Raw genomic sequence first — 21,689 nt, 5'->3', positions numbered from 1 at the left:
TTTAACTGCAACAAGTGGTTTGGAGTTAGTGCTTCCAGGTCATTTGGATCCATGGAAGCCTTGGTGATTGGACGGCTGTTGATGATGGCTTCAATCTCACAGAGCACTGTGTGAAGACCTTCTTCATCCAGGTTTTGCACCTTAAACATTGATTTAAGGACTTTACGCACTGATCTTATTAACCTCTCCCATGATCCTCCATGATGAGAGCCAGCCGGTGGGTTAAAACTCCATCTGATTCCCTTCTGCAGCAAAAGATCATTGATCTGCCCCTGGTTCCACTGTTTAATAGCAGCTTTCAACTCACGTTCTGCACCTACAAAATTAGTTCCGTTATCTGAACGGATCTCTCGCACCTGTCCCCTTCTGGAAATGAAACGCCTGAGTGCATTAATGAATGAGTCCGTATCCAGAGATGGAGCAACCTCAAGGTGTACAGCTCTGATGGCAAGACAGGTAAATATAACCCCATACCGCTTTACCATGCTCCTTCGGCTCTTAACCTCAAAAGGTCCAAAATAGTCCACTCCCACTCGAGTAAATGGTGGTTCATCTGGGACTATTCTTTCGTGTGGCAAGTCTGCCATTTGCTGGTAAACTGGCAGAGCATTTAGACGGCGACAGACGATGCATTTGGACAGTACTTTCCTTATGGCTACACTGACACCAGTTATCCAGTACTTCTCCCTCAATTTGGACAGCATATGGTTCCGTCCACCATGCCCCACTTCCTGATGGATATGTCTCAGCAAGAGTTCTGAAATGTGAAGATCTTTTGTTAATATTATAGGGTGTTTAACTTCCACAGGCATAGCCAACCTACAGAGACGACCACCAACTCTCAGGATTCCATCTTGCAGCTGTGGACAGAGTTTATGGAGGTGACTGGATATTTTAATATGTTGCCCTTTCTCCAGACTGGCTAGCTCTTCAGGAAATCTCTGTCCCTGACAGAATTTAATGATGGCAAGCTCAGCCCGGTCCAAGTCCTCCACTGTAAGTTTACTGCTTGTCCTTTTAAAATAATCAATCTCCTCTGCCACGGAGGAGCTCTGCTGTGCATTGTTGTCAGACTGTACAACGGTCTGATGAAAGTGCCTTGTTTCCTTTAAACAAGACATGAGCCAGTCCTTGATCCTCAAGAACCATGCTACGGATTTCTTAAGGCGTGTCCAGGAAGAAAAATACTTGATCAGGTAAGTGACTGAATCTTCTTTGAGTTGTGTAACGTTTGTTGCAGCAACATTTTTGACCTCGGGGTCTTCAGGTGAAAGGTAGTTGACGTCCTTGTTTACAGGCCACTCACTCTCCGGATGTAAAAGAAAGTGAGGCCCTGACACCCATGTAGTGTTTTGAATAAACACATCCACCTTAACACCTCTAGATGCCATATCAGCTGGATTGCTTGCAGTGTCCACATACCTCCACTGCTCAGGACTGGAAACTTTCAGGATTTGAGAGACCCGATTAGAAACGAAAACTTTGAATCGTGAGGTTTCATTTCGGATGTATTTGAGCACAGATGTACTGTCTGTCCAAAACACAGACTCTAAAAGATCCATATGCATCTCTTTCCTCCAAAGAATATCCATGCGACTGGCCATGGTAGCAGCAATAAGCTCCATTCTAGGGATGGTTACGGATTTTAACGGAGCCACTCTTGCCTTCCCCATGATGAAAGCACTGTGCATTACTGAATGCTGGTTCTTCAGCAACAGGTAAGACACTGTTCCATACCCATCCTGACTGGCATCACTGAAATGGTGTAACTGGGCTGTAACAACATCTCCAAAGCATGATGGTTTCACACATCGGTCCACCTTAAACACATCCAACAAATGCAGCTGCTGCAGCCATTTCAGCCAATCCTTTGACACGGACTCCGGCACAGTGTCATCCCAGCCAATTTCTCTCCTGCACAAATCTCTCAGAATTTTCTTTGCTGTTAAAATGACAGGGCTTAGCATTCCCAGAGGGTCATAAATTGAACTGATAGTAGAGAGAATTCCTCTTCTGGTGAGTGGTCTATCCTTTAGTACAATCTTGAACTTAAAACAGTCTGATTTTATGCACCATTCCAAACCTAGCACTCTCTCCACAGGTAATGAATCCAACTCCATGTTTAACCCTTCCATGCCTCTTGCTCTGTGACTTTCAGGGATAGCTTCCAATACACCAGGCCTGTTGGTTATCCATTTTGTGAGGGAAAACCCACCCCTGGCACACAGAGAAACCAGCTCCTGGTAAAGTGACACTGCTTCCTTCTCTGTAACAACTGACACAAGGCAGTCATCTACATAAAAAGAGTTCAATAATTTGTCTACTGCATTCTCACTGTAGTGACATCCATAATCCTCTGCACACCTTCTGAGGGCATAATTGGCACAACTAGGTGATGATGCTGCCCCAAACAAATGCACCTTCATACGGTATTCAACAGGTTGTTGTTCCACATCTCCATTAGGCCACCAAAGAAACCTAAGCAGGTCTGAGTAATCCGAAGAGACCCGTACCTGGTAAAACATGGATTCAACATCAGCCATGATTACTACTGGTTCCTTTCTAAAACGAGTCATGACTCCTATCAAAGAACTCGTAAGATCTGGGCCCTGTAAGAGCTGAGCATTCAACGATGTTCCTTGATAACTCGCTGCACAGTCAAACACAACTCTCATCTTTCCCTTGGTGGGATGAAACACTCCATGGTGTGGTATATACCATACCTTTCCAGCACTGCGGTCTAGTTCCTCTACAGGCACCTTCTCAGCATAATCTTTAAGAAGCAGATCATTCATAAAGTTGTTATATTCAGCATGAAATAATGAATCTTTCTGAAACCTCCTTTTCAGATGATGCAAACGCTGTTCGACAATGTTCTTGTTTTTTGGCATGCTGACGTCAATGCTCCTTAATGGTAATGCAATTTGGTAGTGCCCATTCACATGTTTTACTGAATTACTCACTAGTTCTAGGAATTTTTGATCTTCTCTTGACATACCAGCATAATCATCGAGACTGTTTTCAGGGAAGTCAGTTTTAAACTGTTGGTGCCAAATCTCATCCAGATTTACAGCTGACACTCTATTAACCATTACCAGGGGCTGTTTCCAGTTAACCCTTTCTCCACTGTCTCCCATCAGTGGTCCATTAACAGTCCAGCCCAACATGGTTCTAATGGCATATGGTCCATCATTTACACTGCATACCACTTGTAATGGTTCCAGTGCTTTAGGGACATTGGTTCCTATCAGGAGTTCTATTTCGGAATTATTAGTTGGAATATTTCCTCGGTGCACTGGCATGGACTCTTGTGTATAAACTTTTGGCAGCTCAAGAAAACGATCTCCTTCCAGAGCTGCAACCTCCAAACCAGATATAATGTTGCTACTCACAACCTTCTCCTGCCCCATGGTTCGTAGAAGAATACGCCCCTTCCTTCCTGTAAGGTGAAGCTTGTGCATCAAGTTCTCTGTACAAAACACTGCAGTGCTCCCTTGGTCCAAAAATGCATAGGTATTAATAATTTTGCTTCCTTTATTAGATTTTACCTGAACCGGTACTATGGGTAGCTTGCAGTCCTCATCTCCAGCCCCTGTAAGACCACTTGACACCAGCATGTTGTCAACAGGCACCACTTTGATTTTATCAACAGCACGTTTACGTTCACATTGCAATCTCTCAATTTTATTCAGCAAGGCCTTTTGAGTGAGTTTGCTTTCCCTTTTCTTTCCCATCTCTTCAACCGAGCACGGGGTACCACCAGTTTGACTCATAGTGACTCTTTTGATTCAGTGTTCAGTGAATCACAACATCCAAACACAATGCAACGTTTGAACACGCTCAAACGATTCGATTCAATTCAACAGCAGTTCATTTTCCTTCCAAACAACATCACGGCATCACACAAACAAGCCGCAAAGTGCAGACTTCCTACAGACACCAAAGTAAGTCGCGCGACCTCGCGCATCCGATTTGCATTCCAAACAACTTTAACATGCACCAATGCCAACCAGATTCCTCATCCACACATATATCCACAGATAAACTTATCTGTCCTATGTAAACGAACACATGACGTGGCCCATTTGGTTTGCAATCGCATCACTTACTTGGCGTCTTCCTGATTCGTCTGTGCGCTGATTTTGCGAGCGATGATTTTCCTGATAAGATGCCGTTTTTGTTGACAAAATATTGCGACTTCCTGATGCCTCCTATAAGTCGCTCGAGAGGCAGTGAGGGTCCTTTATATTTGTGACGCGCTGGTGGCTTTAGACAGAGACACTGAGCCCAAGATGTTATATGGAAAACTTTATGTAAACTTGAAGCATGAAAAAACAATACAGCAATTTGTGTCTTTGAATACCTGTTTTGTATGGCGCCGATTATTGCGTTGGTGTGATGATTGTTGCGTGTGCCGTTGTGATACAGTTTTGCGTTGCTTGGTTTGCGCTGCTGTTTGCGGTCAACAAAAAATACGGCTACCCCACTCTCCTTCTCTCCTCCACCTGTGTGATTGTGCACGCGCTTTATATGTTCGAGCAGGTGTCAGTTATGCCCACGTGACCAAAACATAAAACGTCACTGTGAAACCCAAACCAATCAGTATACAAATAAACATTATAATTAAATGAAAAGTAATATGGCTCCTATAACTTTCATATATATATATATATATGTATATATATACAGTTGAAGTCAGAATTATTAGACCCCTTGGAATTTTTCTCTTCTTTTTTAAATATTTCCTAAACGATGTTTAACAGAGCAAGGAAATTTTCACAGTGTGTCTGATAATATTTTTTTCTTCTGGACACCGTTTAAGGGACAAAATTATTAGCCTCTTTAAGCTATATTTTTTCTCGATAATCTACAGAACAAACCATCATTATACAATAACTTGACTAATTACCCTAACCTGTCTAGTTAACCTAATTACCCTAGTGAAGCCTTTAAATTTCACTTTAAGCTGTATAGAAGTGTCTTAAAGAATATCTAGTCTAATATTATTTACTGTCGTCATGGCAAAGAGAAAATAAGTCCATTATTAGAAATGATTATTAGAAATAGTTATTAAAACTATTATGTTTAGAAATGTGTTGAAAAAAATCTTCTCTCCGTTAAACAGAAATTGGGGAAATAATAAACAAGCTGTCTAATAATTCAGGGGGGCTAATAATTCTGACTTCAACTGTATATAAAGAGTTTCATTGCAGAACGAGATATATCCATTTAAAAAAATGTTGGTAATTTTGACATTATTTTTCAGGACATCAACTGTCAAGTTCATTCACAATTTTTGTACATTAAACTATAACTTGAGCTCAGTGAAGGCCAGGAACACAATATTTTCAAATCCAGGATATTTTTTATTTAATTTTATGTCTATAATTAAGTAAAAAAAAACATGCCAAAATGCTACATATTAATCCAACCCACATTGTCAAACATGGAATAATATATGCAAAGATTGATTAATAATAATAAGATTCTAAGTTAGATTTGGCCAGAATGTACACAACATAACATAACATACTGTAACTTTATTATTATTTTTTTTTGCAAAACGCTACATCCACCTGAGGCTATATTATACTACATTAATACCATTACCAAAAGCTAGTGAATCAATGTTTTGTTTGATAAGTAAGATTAAGTTAGTTAGATAAATGACCTTTAGCTTGGTACAGAAAGAGTGGGGGGCGGCTCCTTCCACACCGCTGCAGAAAACCAAACCTGTATGATTAGAGCGGGCGGAGCTGAGTCCGTGACACAAACTTGCCTCGCTATGTCATATTTAATGAATTATTTCACTGTAATAATAATAATATCTTATTTATTTGGTTGTGAAAAAGCTAAACCGTTTTCTCCATAACAACATGTGCCCTTTAAGTTCCTTTGTAATAAATCAACAACAACAAGAATTAATTTTAAATAATAGCTGCAACCACATAAATAAATCTTCAGATAGGCTACTCAGCTACATTTAAGAAATTATTTAAAAAATAAACTTATAAAGAACACTTGCAGACAGGTATCTTGTGATGGGGAGTAGGAAAAAAGGCGCTCCTAGGCCTTCTCTTGACATCAGCGGAGACTCGTTCCCTGCTGCATTTGTGTATTGTTGACGCAGAAGTATCTTATTCTGGTCCACTTTTGTGGCCTTTTTATAATTTTTTGTGAAGTTGAAGACTTCATCTTCTATCGCTAAATCAATGAGCAAACTCTGAGCACTTCACCGGCGATGACTCTCTTCCCAGGGGATGCTGAGCTCGCGCCGCATCCTGAACGCTCTCTAACTGTTATATCGCACTTTGTAAAGAAACTGGTCTGACGGATATTGCGTTTTGTGAAAAAAAATACGTTTTGTACTTGGCCTAAAATGTGCATTCTTAAATGTTATTAATGGCAGCAATTCACACATAGATTAAGGTACATCTGAACAGTGATTTCCAATAATAAAATCCAAATGTCAAAAAATGCCGTTTATCGCATTTTGCAACCAAACTCTTCATATGTATGTGTGTGTTATGACTGTATGACTGCAGAAGAGAACTGCTCTGTTCCCACAACTCAGTTTTTCTGGGACTTGAAAACAGACGCTCAGCAGATTTTAAAGGGGGGAATCTTGATCAAATCGTGGGTTTACACACAAACATGTAATACAGTGCCAGATTTTCTGGATGTTATATACACATTTGTATTTGCAAACATATACCATATTGTTTTAAATGATGTATTTTTGTGTGGGTTTTTACATTCAGAGAAAGTTACAGTGGATCGTGATTTTGGAGGAGGTGAAGTCCAATCTAAAAGGTAAAAATATTATTTATTTTTCTGATCAGAATTTTTCTTTTTTCAGAATGTTTATTTTTATCATGATATGTATGTGCTATGTTTGAAAACTATTTTTAAGCTACCATCACACGCTTTTACCCATTAAAAAGAACAACACAAAATCAAATAAATATTTTGGTAAGCTTTATGCAGAGAAGTCAACTCTCAGACTTGATTTTTACTTTCAGAGTCCCCTCAAGTATCATCACCATGGTACAGTGTCTGTGAAGATAGTGATGCAGACCCAGCATTCAAAAAAAAGAGAGGTATGATCATTAAAGTTAATTTGTGACTGACTTGTTTTATTGTACAAGTCCAAATGCACAAGCTCATTTACATAACATGTAGGGTAAAACAGGACAGAAGCACATTACTTCCATGATGATTTCAGTACAGTTGCACTTGATGTCTCATTTCATGTTAGTTAAACAATATTGCTAAATACTTTGGAAAAATATACTAATTGCATATCTGGTTACACTTTATTTTGATAATTTACTTTACTACTACTACTACTACTAACTACAAGTAACTGCAACTACTTGTCAACTAACAGCCATTAGACTGTCTGTTAGAATCAACACTGCTAATGCTCTACTAAATTTATATAAGAATTAGTCATATTGTACTAATTTTGAGCGTAACCTAACAGTCTGCTGTACTATTTACTGAGACCAATGAGAGTTGGTTTTATTGAGGTAACCTTAACTGTCAGCTAATACTCTACACTCTAAAATTAATAAAAATAAGTAATAATAATTAAATTAGCAGTTTTTCATAATTTGTTTTTATGAAATCTGTTTGTTTCTGCTTTTGAATTGCATTATGGGATCTTGATCTTTCTTCCAACAACTTTTAATCTTAAAAAGTAAAAAAAAGTGACTTTTTGTTTGGGTTGTTGTTGTATATTATGCTACAGAAACCTTGTAATAAACTGCCGGTACATTTTCTGTTATTCTAAAGACTTATTTATCTCTATATATTATTTCTTATACATTATATTATTTCAAACTACTAAAATGTCAGTAAAAGTCACTTTGTTAAACTGTAGAGTTGAATTTTACACAGAGCAGAGATCAACATCCCATAATGCAATTCACCACCACAAAAAAACAAAACAAAAAAAAAACACTTGTAAATCACAAAATACAGGAACTGGTAATGAACAGATATCTGTTACAGTGTAGTGTTTTGAGCTAAACTTGAGCTAACAGTCTGCTAATACTCTACTGATAATCAGATGAGCGTTAGTCTTATTGAAATACTCTAATACATAATACTTTACGGTGAGATAATTAACGTAGTTGCAGAGTTACGCATAGTTAGAAGAATGTCTAAACTGGACTATGGAATAAAGTGTAACCCCATTAACCAGATTTGAAGTTAATAGGAAGTATTTTTTAATCCATCTCCATCTTAAGTATTTTTAATAATAGGCAAGACATATTTTTCTAGCATTTTCTATCACAATATTAAACTAACATAACAGCACATGTTGTAAAAATGACTGAACATTTATGCAACTAAAACCACTTTTTTATATTTTAACCACCCATAGGTCCCATAAAGAGAAGATCCTGGAGCAAACAGGAAGTACATGCTGTGGTGAAAGCTGAACCATTGGCTCTAAAAACCAGAGATCAGCTTTGGATTTTTATATTAAAAACTGAATCTTGGCTCTTTAGATAAAAAATCTGAATAACACTTTTATAGTAAGTATACACTATACATCATTAGTTTAGCACTAACTCTACATTAATAGACTTTAGGAAGCAGTTTATAAATACAGCTTCAAACGCTGTATTCTTGACTTGACTTAATTGTATTTTCATGCTTTGTTACTGATTCATTTTTCATTACTATATTATGTATTGCATTATTTACAAACTATTTGTATATAAGAGTAGTTGGTGGTTTTTAAGATAATTCAGAATGAGTTATTAAATGATTAATAAACTATTCAAATGAGCATTTATACATGTTATATTCAGGCATATAGTAATTGTAACCATGTGTGTTAGTAAATGCTATAATAACACAACTTCATGCAGTTTTGTGACCTAAGAACTGTTTATAGTTGATAAATCCCTTATAAATGTCAATTTAAGGCTCAGTATCTAATGAACAATAAATCTTTGCAATCTTATTTAAAAAATTCTGTAAAGTTTAAACATTGCAAAATAAAAATACAACATCATTTCAAAACAACAATTAACAATATGACAATATTCATTTCAGTGTTTCTGTGATGTTTGCACTGTACAGTAATTTTATATTTTGATAAGATTGCAAAGATTTATTTTTCATTAGATAGTTTCATTTGTGTATCTTGAAATTAATGGAAAAAAATATATATATATATAAATCTTCTTTGGCCTTAGTCCCGTATGATTGCGGGGTCGGCTCTTTTTGGAACAAGGCCTTCAGTTTTAGACTTGTCCATATGATAACGACTTTTTTACACCTTCCGGCCAGCCTGTCATATGGGCCTGTCACACTCATACACTAGGGACAATTTAGCCTTCCCAATTCACCTGTAGCATGTCTTTGGACTGTGCCTTTGCACCCGGAGGAAACCCACACGAATGAAGGGAGAACATGCAAACTTCTCACAGAAATGCCAACTGAGCCGAGGTTCAAACCAGTGACCCAGCGACCTTCTTGCTGTGAGGCGACAGCACTACCTACCGCGCCACTGCTTCACCATATATATATATATGTATATATATATATAAAGCTATAAATCACTCCCCCTTTTAATTTATTTCTTTTTTTCTGTGTAGAATATAGCTGAGATTTTAATTTTCATTTATAAGGGATTTATAAAGCATCAATAGTCCTCACTTTAGATTAGCTCACAAAACTGCATGAAGTTGAGTTTATAAAGCATTTATTATTAGACAGAGTAACCATTACTATATGCCTGATTAATAAGATATATAAATGTTGGGTAACACTATAATAACTGCACACAATGAATTATTTATGAAACATTAGCAAATAGTTAGTTGAACGTTTGTTAAGCATTAACGCTACATTAATAGACATTAGTAAGCAGTTTATAAATTATATTTATAAATATAAATTACAAATATTATTGACTTATAAGCACAATTATAATGTGCTTAATGATTGTTTTTATACTTGGTAAATAATGCAATACTTAATTTAGTAATGAAAAATACATCATTAACAAACCAGATATTTAAAAGTAGTTGGTGTTTTTTTTTTTTAGATAATTCAGAATGTGCAAGTAAATGATTAATAAACTATTCATAATAACATTGATAATTCTTATTATTCAGGCATATAATAAGTTGTTTAGTATGTTAATAAATGCTTTATGAACTCAACTTCATGCAGTTTTGTGATCTAATCTAAAGCGAGGGCTATTCATGCTTTATAAATCCATTATAAATGACAATATAAGGCTCAGTTACATTATATACAGGGAAAAAATGACTATTAATTTCTACTTATTACAAGATGCTCAAATGAAACTGTATCAAATGAAAGGTAAATCATTGCAATCTTGTCTAAATATAAAATTGCTTTATACGTAATGTATTGTTAAATTATTATATTGTTGTTTTATCAAATGATGTTGTATTTCGACACTCCTGTTATTCAGCAATGTTTAAAATTTACAGTAATTGTATTTGTTTAGGTACGATTGCAAATACTTATTGTTTATTTGATACACAGTAGGTAGTGCTGTCACCTCACAGCAAGAAGGTCGCTGGTTCGAGCCCTGGCTGGGTCAGTTGGCATTTCTGTGTAAAGTTTGCATGTTCTCCCTGTGTTGGTGTGGGTTTCCTTCAGGTGCTCCTACATGCGGTACAGGTGAATTGGGTAGCCTAAAATGGTCCGTAGTAAATGAGTGTGTATGTGTATGGATGTGTCCCAGGGATGGGTTGCAGCTGGAAGGGCATCCGCTGCATAAAAACATGCTGGATAAGTTGGTGGTTCAATCCGCTGTTGCGACCCCGAATTAATAAAGAGAGAAAACCAAAATGAAAATAAATGAATAAATGAATGATTCTGAGCCTTTAATTGTCATTTATAAGGGATTTATAAAGCATCAATATTCCTCACTTTAGATTAGATCTCAAAACTACATGAAGTTGAGTTAATAAAGCATTATTTAACATGCAGAAAAACGTATTATATGCAGGGCTCCAAACCGGTTCAAGGAACGGAAACGAAAAACAGAATCAAATGACATTTTTCAGGAACAGAAACGAAAACCGAAAAAAAAAGATCAACTTTAATCGTTCTGAACAGAAATGTTTACAGTTAAACGGTTAATAATGTTATTTTATCGTTCTCTTTATTATATTATTTTTGGGAGACAAAAAGCATTAATTTAAAGCATGTGAACAAATGCGACGGTGACGCTCGTTTTTATATAAACTATAAATGTCTGGCCGTGATGCGTATTTAGGCCTATGCCAGTCTATAAAAGATAATGTAGCTTAAAACACTTTAAAATTTTAGAGAACGTAATACAGTTTGCACAACCAATGTTTGGTCTTAATAACCTGCCCATAATTAAACGTCATGTAGCCTACTTTTTGATTACTTGACCAGCGGATTAATGGCAGCACCAGCGGATAAACGAGATCTGAGCATAATAGGTATGACCAATATGTGCATAACCAATATGCAAAGTCAAGAGAGTGCACGACTCCATAGGGTAACGTAGCCTAAACTGCGCACACTTGATTATGTAATGTGTGAAATCGTGGACGCATCTCAAAGAGCAAAGCATAACTTATTAAATGCCCATGCTTAATCGGTCATCGATAAGGTCTATCGGTTTTAAAGGGTTACCGACAATAAATCAATCGAGTAATCGTTAGCATCCCTAGTTTAATCAATGAATGTGTTAAATTTTAAATTTATATTAAAGATGAATAAGGCAAGAATATGATAATGATACTTTTTAGATTTTTACACCTACAAAAATATCTTGTGGTAGTGCACTTGTTTAATAAAAATCTTTGTAAATAGGTTATCTGTAAAAAACGCAATCAGAGCCAATGACATGTAGAAGTAGTGTTGCCTAAACGGCTATTAAATTTCTAATAAAATTAAAACCAAAGTATAAATCATTGCATTTTTCGTTTGATAAAAATATACAGAAACGAAATAAAATCATAAGGATGCTAGTTTGTAATTTATGTTAATAATAAATAAATTACATGCTTAGACTATAAGCTTAACGGCTATACGCTGCCAATAGGCCACTAATAAATATTATTTTACTTTGTACTGGATTATAATGTAAATTTTACTATAAAAACTAAATATAGCATGTCTTACTGTCATTTAAAACAAGAATTTCAAAATACACATCAGAACTGTAGACCTGCAGTGTGTAAACTGTATACAGGGGGTGTTGGTCAATCAATAGCCTACAGCACATAATTGAACTAATTATGATGCTAACTGTAATATAGGCCTACGATATATTTTCTGGTGTTTAATTTTGCATGAGCAAATAGCAGTATAGCCTAAAGTAAATTTTTTAAAAAGATTTTACTAATATTAATAATAATGGATATAATAAATTTAAATAATAATTGCACTGTGCAGTGTACTAAATATTTGTATTAGGCTACATGACTGAAAAACTATTTCATAACAATTTTCATATTTTTTACTGCTATTTCATATTATACAACATCTAAATGTAGGGCCGGGCCTGCGCTCGATACCAAGGAGTGGGGCTGTGTGTAGAGTGAACCGATTGGATTTTCTTTTTTTTTTCTTTTTTTTTTAGCCCTGATTATATGCCTGAATAGTAAATGTATAAATGTTCATTTATATAGTTTTTTAATCATTTATTTACTCATTCTTAATGATCTTAAAAAACACCAATTATTCTTAGACAGTTTGTAAATAATGCAATACTTCATTTAGTTATGAAAAATGAATTATAAACAAAGTATGAAAACACAAAAATTGAGCACATTACACATGCTTATAAGTCAACAATAGAGCATCTAGCTGTGTTTATAAACTGCTTACTATTAATGTAGAGTTAATGCTTAACAAATGATGTCTATTTGGAGTTTTGGTGGCTTGGTTATATGATGAAGGTCTCTTTGCATTTGTGGGGTTCAGTTCTTTATTAATATATTTTAAAATATTTTTAATGTTTTTTTTTTTCAAATAGTTAAAATACGACAGAAACAGAAATAGAACATACTGGTGGGTTTTAAGAGTTTACCCAAAAATGTACATTATATTATTAATTACTTGCCCTCATCTCACTCTAATCCCCTGAGACCTTCATTCTTCTTCAGACTCAAAGGAAGATAACTTAGATGAAGTGCAAGAACTCCTCATCCTCCATAGACAGCAAGGGATTGAAACAATTTGAAGGAGAGGAATTAATAAAAGAATCTTCATTTTGAGGTGAACTAACCGTTTAATATTATTTGCTATTGCACTTAACTAAATGTGCACGCAGACATGGAAGAGTTATGTGGAAGCTTGTTATACCCAATAAGAACTGCTTTTAGACAAGCAAGAGAGTTTCATGGATTTTGTGTTTACTGTTTTTTTGTGTTTAAAGGTTTTGTGGAAATTATTTATAATAAATATAACATTTATTAAATCTATTCTGGACCATTTCCTGTTTGGATCTTGAGGTTCCTTCTGTATTCAAATTACATTTCTTATAAACTGACCTGCTCTTCAAATGAAAATTCTAAAGCAGTTTACTGTCAAATTACTTGATTGAGGTTTAAAATTTAATATTAGTAAGGGTGCTGATCTGATCCCCACGTTGCCTAAAAACCGGTAATGTGTGTGTAGAACTGGTCCTTACTTTGACTAAAAAACGGTAATGTGTGTGTAGATCTGGTCCTTACTTTGACTCAAAACCAGTGATGTGTGTGTAGAACTGGTCCTTACTTTGACTCAAAACCAGTGATGTGTGTGTAGATCTGGTCCTTACTTTGACTCAAAACCAGTGATGTGTGTGTAGAACTGGTCCTTACTTTGACTAAAAAACGGTAATGTGTGTGTAGATCTGGGGCCTCATGTATCAACGCTGCGTACGCACAAAAACTTTGCGTACGCCAGGTTTCACGCTCAGAATCGCTCACGTTTGGATTTACTAACGATGAACTGAACGTGAGAATGTGCGCAGCTTCACGGCAGCTTTCTGGCAGGCGTACGCACATTTTTTGTGCGTGTCTGTTTTATTTCCATTGGCGACTCCTAGAGGCAGTTGTGTTAAATTCCTCTCTACAAAGTGTCTGAGCCTTGCAATGGCAGCTTTATGAGACGGGTTCATATAGTAGGTATGTAACATTTCCATACCATACAGTTGACCAGCTAAACATTAAAGCGCAAATTGCAGCAGTCGCAATGTAATCTATTTACTAATCTAATCTATCAATTATTTATTATTATATGTACTGTATTATTCCACTTGTTATTCAAAATAGCAAGTTTATTTATATATTTATATCCGGCGCGTACTGTTTTAGACAATAATAATTAGTGACTGGGAACAGAAGATGAGAACAAATAAACGTTAGAAATAGGTGTTTGTAATGGCAGCATCAGACGTAGTTCTTCAAAATGTGTATTTGCTAATAATAGCACGCGCTCGGCCTGTATCTGGCTCGGAAGCGCCGGTGTCGATTTCACCCAGAACCGGGCAGAGCTCACTCCTCCGCGGTAAACAATTCGCCGTCTGATTCCATGAGATGTAACGTTATGATAGATGCACTATGTAACTGTGATTTTTTTTCTACACATACTTTTATGTGAGAAGCAATGACCATTCGAATATGGTATAAATAACATGGTAACAAGGTATATTAAACATAAAATTTGACGTAGAAACAATTTACTAAACTTGAATTATTAAGCATGATTGAACAAAATGTTTGAATTTAGTAATGTAAATGTGTGGTTTTATTTTTTCTAATGTTTTTTTGTGATAAACTTGTGTTCAGTTAAACTGTACATTTGAATAAATGAACTTTTATTATGAAAAGAGGTTAACTTACCCAAGTTAAATAACTTTATTTGATCAAATTGTCAAAATAGTGCACTACTAACTTATATTTTGTTAAATGGTTTGAAATGTGATAACTGTATTATGAAATTTGATAACTATATTACTATTTTCTGTTTTGGTCTTCTTTAGAGAATTTTACACTACGTCACATATATTAATACTGCTTTGCATATGTGGTATTGTATTGATATTATAAACTGTGAAGTTTAACCTTATATAATATTTTAACAGTGAATGAATGGTGGTAAGAGTCAAAGCAGAGGATTAAATCCTTTGAAAGATGCTGCTCATCATGTGAGGTTGGGGAAGGATAAAGACATGCTTACGTGGAGGTACATCAGTGACATCAAAGGTACCAAAGTTTTGTACATGTTTTTTCTTACTGCAGGTAGTCCCCAGTTATTGTTTCATTATAAGCATAGTGTATAAAATGTTAAGATGCAAAAAGGAGTTTAATTTAACACAAAAAAATTAAGTCATGAATGATGATTTGATGACAAGACATTATAAATGTCAACTAATAACATTTAAATAATAATAATAATAAAAAGAAATGTCCTAATTGAAAACCACACTTTAAAATGTTAATGTTTAATTTAAGAGTCTAAAAAATGCTAATATTAATGATTTCCATATTAGTGAAAAGTTAAAACTATTAAAGATTGTACACTACCCAGGGCCTGATTAACCAATGGTTAATAACACACATTGATGGAATAAGCCATTTACACAAATTTTGTCAGACAAGTGATGTCTGACCGACAGAGACAACATAACTAAATAGCGCCAGTGGTGTAGCTTGTAATGCACAGCAACATGTTTTGACGCGATTGATCATCAACTCGAGTTCTAATATACCGTCTGCTGAACTTATTCTTATTTTTTTTCTCCCCATTGGATATCAGATGGGAAATACATTTATTTTTAGGAAACATTTTAAAAAAAATTAAAATAATGCAAATGTTAAATAAAGTCACAAGTGCCTCGTGTGTTTTGATGATGTTTATCTTATTTCTCTAAATAGTTATTTTAAATATATAATAAAGTTATTTTCAAATGTTAGCAACATCTTAATAGAATTCATTTGTATTTATTTATTTGTGACGTTAGTCACTAGGGGTGTAACGGATCACTGTTGATCCGTGATCGATACGGATCACAACCCACGGTTCGGAATGCGCGTGACCCGTAGATTAATAACTTTTTTTGAACTTGTAGGTTAATCCAACATTTATAACAATCGCAGAGAGATCGCCTCCCGTGTCATTCAAATTGCATGAATGAAAGCATTTTGGCTTCCCTGTAAAATATAATGATGACGTTGTGGGACCTACATAAATGCTTTTGGCTATTAAGGTGTTTTTTTGTCACTGTTTGTTTAGCCTGCATTAATCCATTCATTATGGTAAGAATAAAATCACTGTTTAATGAAACAAGATGCTGGTGAAAGCAACTACATTGTGTAACCAACAGATGGCGACAAACAAACATCAAAACTATGTAATTGAATAGGTTTTCAAATATAATACACCTACAGTATAATGAAACATGAAGTTTTATGTGTGAATTGTTGAATCATTAATTGAAGATAAATATATGTTGTGCAAGATTTCTATATATTTTGCATTATCAGCAACAGTAGCAAAGATCATATTTCATATTGAATACTTTTTTTTAGCTGGTTATTTCCTGATTTTTATTTTTTATTAAAATTACAGGTTCTATTTTCTGTTTGTTAAAAGCAATGTTTTATGCAGTAACATTTTTGTATAAATGGAAAACAAATTGTCTCCTCCCTTTTTTGCTGATCCAAAAAATGGTCCGATCCATAACTCAAAAAACGTAGAGTGATCCGAACTGCAGATTTTGGATCCGTTACACCACTATTAGTCGCCCTTTCCCAAACCCTGGTTAGCCTGTCGATTATCATTTGCCACAACTAGCGCTACTTCACCCATATTCTCCTACCTCATGGCTCTGTTGAAGAGCATTTAATAGGTTGCACATGTCTTAATAAAGGTTGCCTCCCTCTCTTTAAAAACATTTTTTTTAGAAACTAGGCATTTCCTCTTAGCAAATAGTCAATATCATATATTAGGGGTGTAACGATACACTCAGCTCACGATACGATGTGTATCACGATATAGTGTTCACGATTCGATATGTATCACGATATTTGGAATAAAAATTGAAAATTTAACTGAAATGCAAATTTTACCAAGTAAACTATTTTTTATGTATTTCTTTTGTTTCAACTTGTTAAACGGAACCTTCTTTTAGAAAATATATTAAACAGGCCTGTCTCTGGAAAATAAAACAATTTAAAAACTTCTTAAAAAATATTATTGAAATGACAGAGACAAAATTAAGGAACAATTTAAGTAAAGGTGCAAAAAAATAAGCTTTCTATTCAATTGAATTTAACAGTGAGAGCTTAAGGCTTTGCTTGGTCACTTGCGTTTTTTGTGTGTGCAAAAAAAAATCTACATTTCCAGGTAATCAGCAGTTCTATAAGATAATCCTGAACTTATGTGTATCTGTCTGAGAGGTTTTTATGGATGGCTGTCTTCATGTTGGGCATGAGTGACAGGGTGGCCGTCTTATCATTACACAGGACAGTCGTGACTCTTTTTAGCAGTTTAGGCAGGTTTACTATTTCTTCGGCGTCGCTGATGTCGGCGCTATCAAGTGTATCATGTTGACGTGCATTTTTGTGTACCTCTGTACTCAAATTTAGCTTTAAAGGGTTAGCTCGTCGTAATCATAACTCTAAAATCGATATGATTGTTTAAATAATGTGTACGTTTTCGGTTTCATTTACACTGCTAAGTGCTGTTCAAACTTCCCACGCTGCTCCTGAAAGATCACTCTGTTCCACAAACTGAATGTTGTTTACTACTTTATTAGTCACAACCTGCAGGTTCTGTTCACTGAAGCAGACGCGCGCGTATGGCAAGCCGTTTTAGCATTTAAACCTTTGTTCTGACTATCCATAAATATATGTAATTCATATTTAATTAAATTCATTTAGAGATATCTCTAATTATATTTTGACTAGTCGAATTATAATTATGACTAGTCAAAATATAATTAGAGATATCTCTAAATATATTTATGGATAGTCAGATCAAAGGTTTAAATGTTAAAACGGCTTGCCATACGCACGCGTCTATCATAGTCCGCCCTTTGTAGTAACAGCTCACGGTCAGCTCATGTCATGTGTGATTTTGCGGCCGCCAATACATCATATGAAGACAGAATGATATTTTAGGGTGAATTGTACCTTATAAATACAGTATGTGACTCTTTCAACACCATTAGGAGGTATCCCTGTCGCTGTGCAAAGTATGTAAATCACTGTGAAGACTTTAAAACTTAGGATGTGTGACCCAGTATGCGTGTCAAAAAGCGGACGAGTCTAAAGCAATTACTGTACAACCGAAATGTTGCCAGACGTCTGATTTTGAGAGGATGGGCCATCCTCTATTTCAACTCCACTCATCTTGGTTTGCTAACATTACTGCTGCTGCAATCTGAACTCACGTGCGACAGCAGGTGGAACGTTCGAGGTTACTAAAGTAACCCTTCGTTCCCCGAGGAGGGGAACGGAAGCACTATAAGTGGATTTGATTTGTAAAATCCACGCATTGGGAGGATTCGGATCAGAAGCCGCTTGTCTGGAGAGTATTGAACGGGCCAATGAATGAAATTAATTGGCAGCGTAAGCTTGCGCAGGTGTGCGACATCTGCAATTATCTCAGCATATAAGCACACCTGAAGCCAGCAGACGCCATCCTTTTAAGCTGAAGAGACTTTCAAACAGCTAAGGGACAGTCATTATGGCGACGGAGTATAGTGCTTCCGTTCCCCTCCTCGGGGAACGAAGGGTTACTTTAGTAACCTCGAACGTTCCCCTTCGGGGGGAACTTCAGCACTATAAGTGGATTTGATTTGTAAAATCCACGCATTGGGAGCCCATTGAAAGCGCCATAATGACTGCACCTTACTAACACCCCCGATGAGGAGATAGTCAAGCAAGCGTGACGCACCCACATCATGGGGGGCGCGGTCCTCCAACGTGTCCCTGGCCCTAATTTATCCTACTTCAACAGAAGTTTTACGGATTTAGATATATTTTTTGGGAAGTCGTGAGCATCTAGATAATTCTAGGAAATACGACAGTACGTTGGGAAGCGTGCAATCCCGATAGGGAGGACGCTGCGGAGGCCATCCGTTACCCAAGGGGGGGATAGATGGCAGAATTTACATATGGACTAGCCCTAAAAAGGGGGAGTACACATAGCAAAAGAGTGGTTAGCGGAGAGGGAAGACACGGGTCCGCCCAGGGGGGGGACTTAACCGTGGCGGAATAAGCATATGGGATCGCCTAGTGGGGATCACGCATAGCAGGCACCTATACCCAAAACGCGGGCTGACCAGCGGGCAGACCTACAACGTAGTGGGCCAGCAAGTGACTCCTCCGCTGAGTCAGTGCTGGGGGCCACGGAGGAATCTGCAGGGCTCACCTGACGGGGAACTTTACTGACAGATAACAAAGGCGCACGTACCTCCGTGTTAGGGAGAATGGCGCAGCAAGCGTGTTTCAACACCCTACCGAGTTGTCTCCTCAATCACCAAAGGGTTACCTAATACCCTTGAGGAAACCGGCTCCACTCGCAGATTGTAAAACCTTGCAAATGTGTTGGGTGTCGCCCAGCCCGCAGCTCTACAGATGTCTGTTAGAGAGGCGCCGCGTGCACGCGCCCAAGAGGATGCAACGCTCCGAGTGGAGTGTGCACGAACTCCCGGGGGACACGGCTGACCTCGACTCGAATAAGCGAGTGAAATGGCATCCACAATCCAGTGGGATAATCTTTGTTTCGATACGGCACTTCCCTGCTGCCGACCGCCATAACAGACAAAGAGCTGCTCAGATGATCTAAAATTCTGAGTACGGTCCACATAAATGCGCAGAGCGCGAACTGGACAAAGTAAAGAAAGGGCTGGGTCTGCCTCCTCCGGGGGCAGCGCTTGCAGGTTCACTACCTGATCTCTAAAGGGGGTGGTAGGAACCTTGGGCACATAACCGGGGCGGGGTCTCAGGATGACGTGAGAGTAATCCGGCCCGAATTCCAGGCACGAGTCACTGACCGAAAATGCCTCCAGGTCCCCGACCCTCTTGATGGAGGCCAACGCAACCAGCAGAGCTGTCTTCAGGGACAGAAATCTTAGAGATACTGATTCGAGTGGCTCAAAGGGATCGGATCGCAGACTCGTGAGAACGAGGGCGAGATCCCAAGAGGGCATGAGAGGGGGGCGAGATGGATTAATTCGCCTAGCACCCCTAAGGAACTGGATGACCAGGTTATGCTTTCCCACAGTGCCGCCAGCTACCGCGCTATGATAAGCGGAGATGGCGGCCACGTAAACCTTGAGAGTGGAGGGCGACAGCCTGCTGTCCAACTTCTCTTGAAGGAAAGAGAGCACAACACTAATCTGGCAATTTCGGGGGTCTTCTCTGCGAGAGACGCACCATTCAGTGAATAGACTCCACTTCAGGGCGTAGGCGCGCCTCGTGGAGGGGGCTCTAGCCTGAGTGATGGTATTAACCACCGCAGTCGGTAGGTTACCTAAGTCTTCCTCGCGTCTAGGGACCACACGTGGAGGTTCCAAAGATCGGGGCGAAGGTGCCAGATGGTGCCCTGTCCCTGAGAGAGTAGGTCCTCTCTCAAAGGGATCCGCCAGGGGAGGGCCGTCGCGAGGAGTGAGAGCTCTGATATCCAGGTCCGGTTGGGCCAAAGGGGCGCAACTAGCAGAACCTGTTCCTCGTCCTCCCTGACCTTGCACAGAAACTGCGCGAGCAGGCTCACTGGGGGAAACGCATACTTGCGCATGCCCCGAGGCCAGCTGTGGGCCAGTGCATCCGTGCCGAGAGAGCCCTCGGTCAGGGAAAAAAACAACTGGCAGTGAGCGTTCTCGGGGGAAGCAAACAGATCGATCTGGGCCTCCCCGAATCGCGCCCATATCAGCTGAACAGACTCGGGGTGGAGTCTCCATTCTCCAGGGCGTAACAGCTGTCGTGAGAGCGCATCGGCTGCACGATTGAGCGTGCCTGGGACGTGAATGGCGCGCAGCGATTTCAGCCGCGGGTGACTCCAGAGGAGCAGACGGCGGGCGAGCTGAGACATGCGGCGAGAGCGCATACCCCCCATGCGGTTGATATACGCCGCCGCCGCCGTACTGTCCGTCCTGACCAGCACGTGTTGCCGCTCCAGCACCGGTAAAAAGCGGTGGAGAGCGAGGAACACTGCCAACAGCTCTAGGCGATTGATATGCCAATGCAGCTGGGCACCCTTCCAGAGGCCCGCAGCCACATGCCCGCGACACACGGCCCCCCAACCCGTGTTGGAAGCGTCTGTTGAAACAACAACATGGCTGGACGCCTGTCCTAGAGGCACACCGGCCTGTAGGAACGAGGGGTCGTTCCAAGGGCTGAGGGCGCGGCGACACAGCGCAGTAACCGAGACCCGGTGTGTGCCCGCGTGCCATGCGCGTCTGGGGACCCGATCGTGAAGCCAGTGCTGAAGTGGTCTCATATGGAGCAACCCGAGCGGCGTGACGGCGGCTGCGGATGCCATATGCCCCAGGAGCCTCTGAAAGAACTTCAGTGGGACCACTAGTTTGCTGTCGAGCCTCAGACAGTTCAGCAACAGGCGAGCGCGTTCCTCGGAGAGGTGCGCTACCATGGTGATCGAGTCCAGCTCCATCCCGAGAAAAGAAATCCTCTGCACGGGGGCGAGTTTGCTCTTTT

General features: G+C 38.5%; 1 long non-coding RNA gene across 4 annotated transcripts in view; it reads left to right on the top strand.

Moving 5' to 3' along the window:
• Positions 1-21,689, top strand: part of LOC141375836 (uncharacterized) — a 59,257-nt gene that overhangs the window by 8,477 nt on the left and 29,091 nt on the right. For 2 of the 4 annotated variants that reach the window (XR_012384637.1, XR_012384636.1), the window contains 2 exons: positions 6,762-6,813; positions 7,023-7,087. This is a non-coding gene — a long non-coding RNA (uncharacterized lncRNA). Of the gene's footprint in view, positions 1-6,761; positions 6,814-7,022; positions 7,101-8,392; positions 8,547-13,015; positions 13,051-13,145; positions 13,258-15,109; positions 15,231-21,689 lie in introns of those variants that run through there. The other 2 variants (XR_012384634.1, XR_012384635.1) reach the window with 2 other exon arrangements.

This window comes from Danio rerio, chromosome 8 (genome assembly GCF_049306965.1).
Source record: "Danio rerio strain Tuebingen ecotype United States chromosome 8, GRCz12tu, whole genome shotgun sequence".
Classification (NCBI taxonomy): Eukaryota; Metazoa; Chordata; class Actinopteri; order Cypriniformes; family Danionidae; genus Danio; species Danio rerio.
This window is presented reverse-complemented; position numbering and strand designations above follow the sequence as displayed.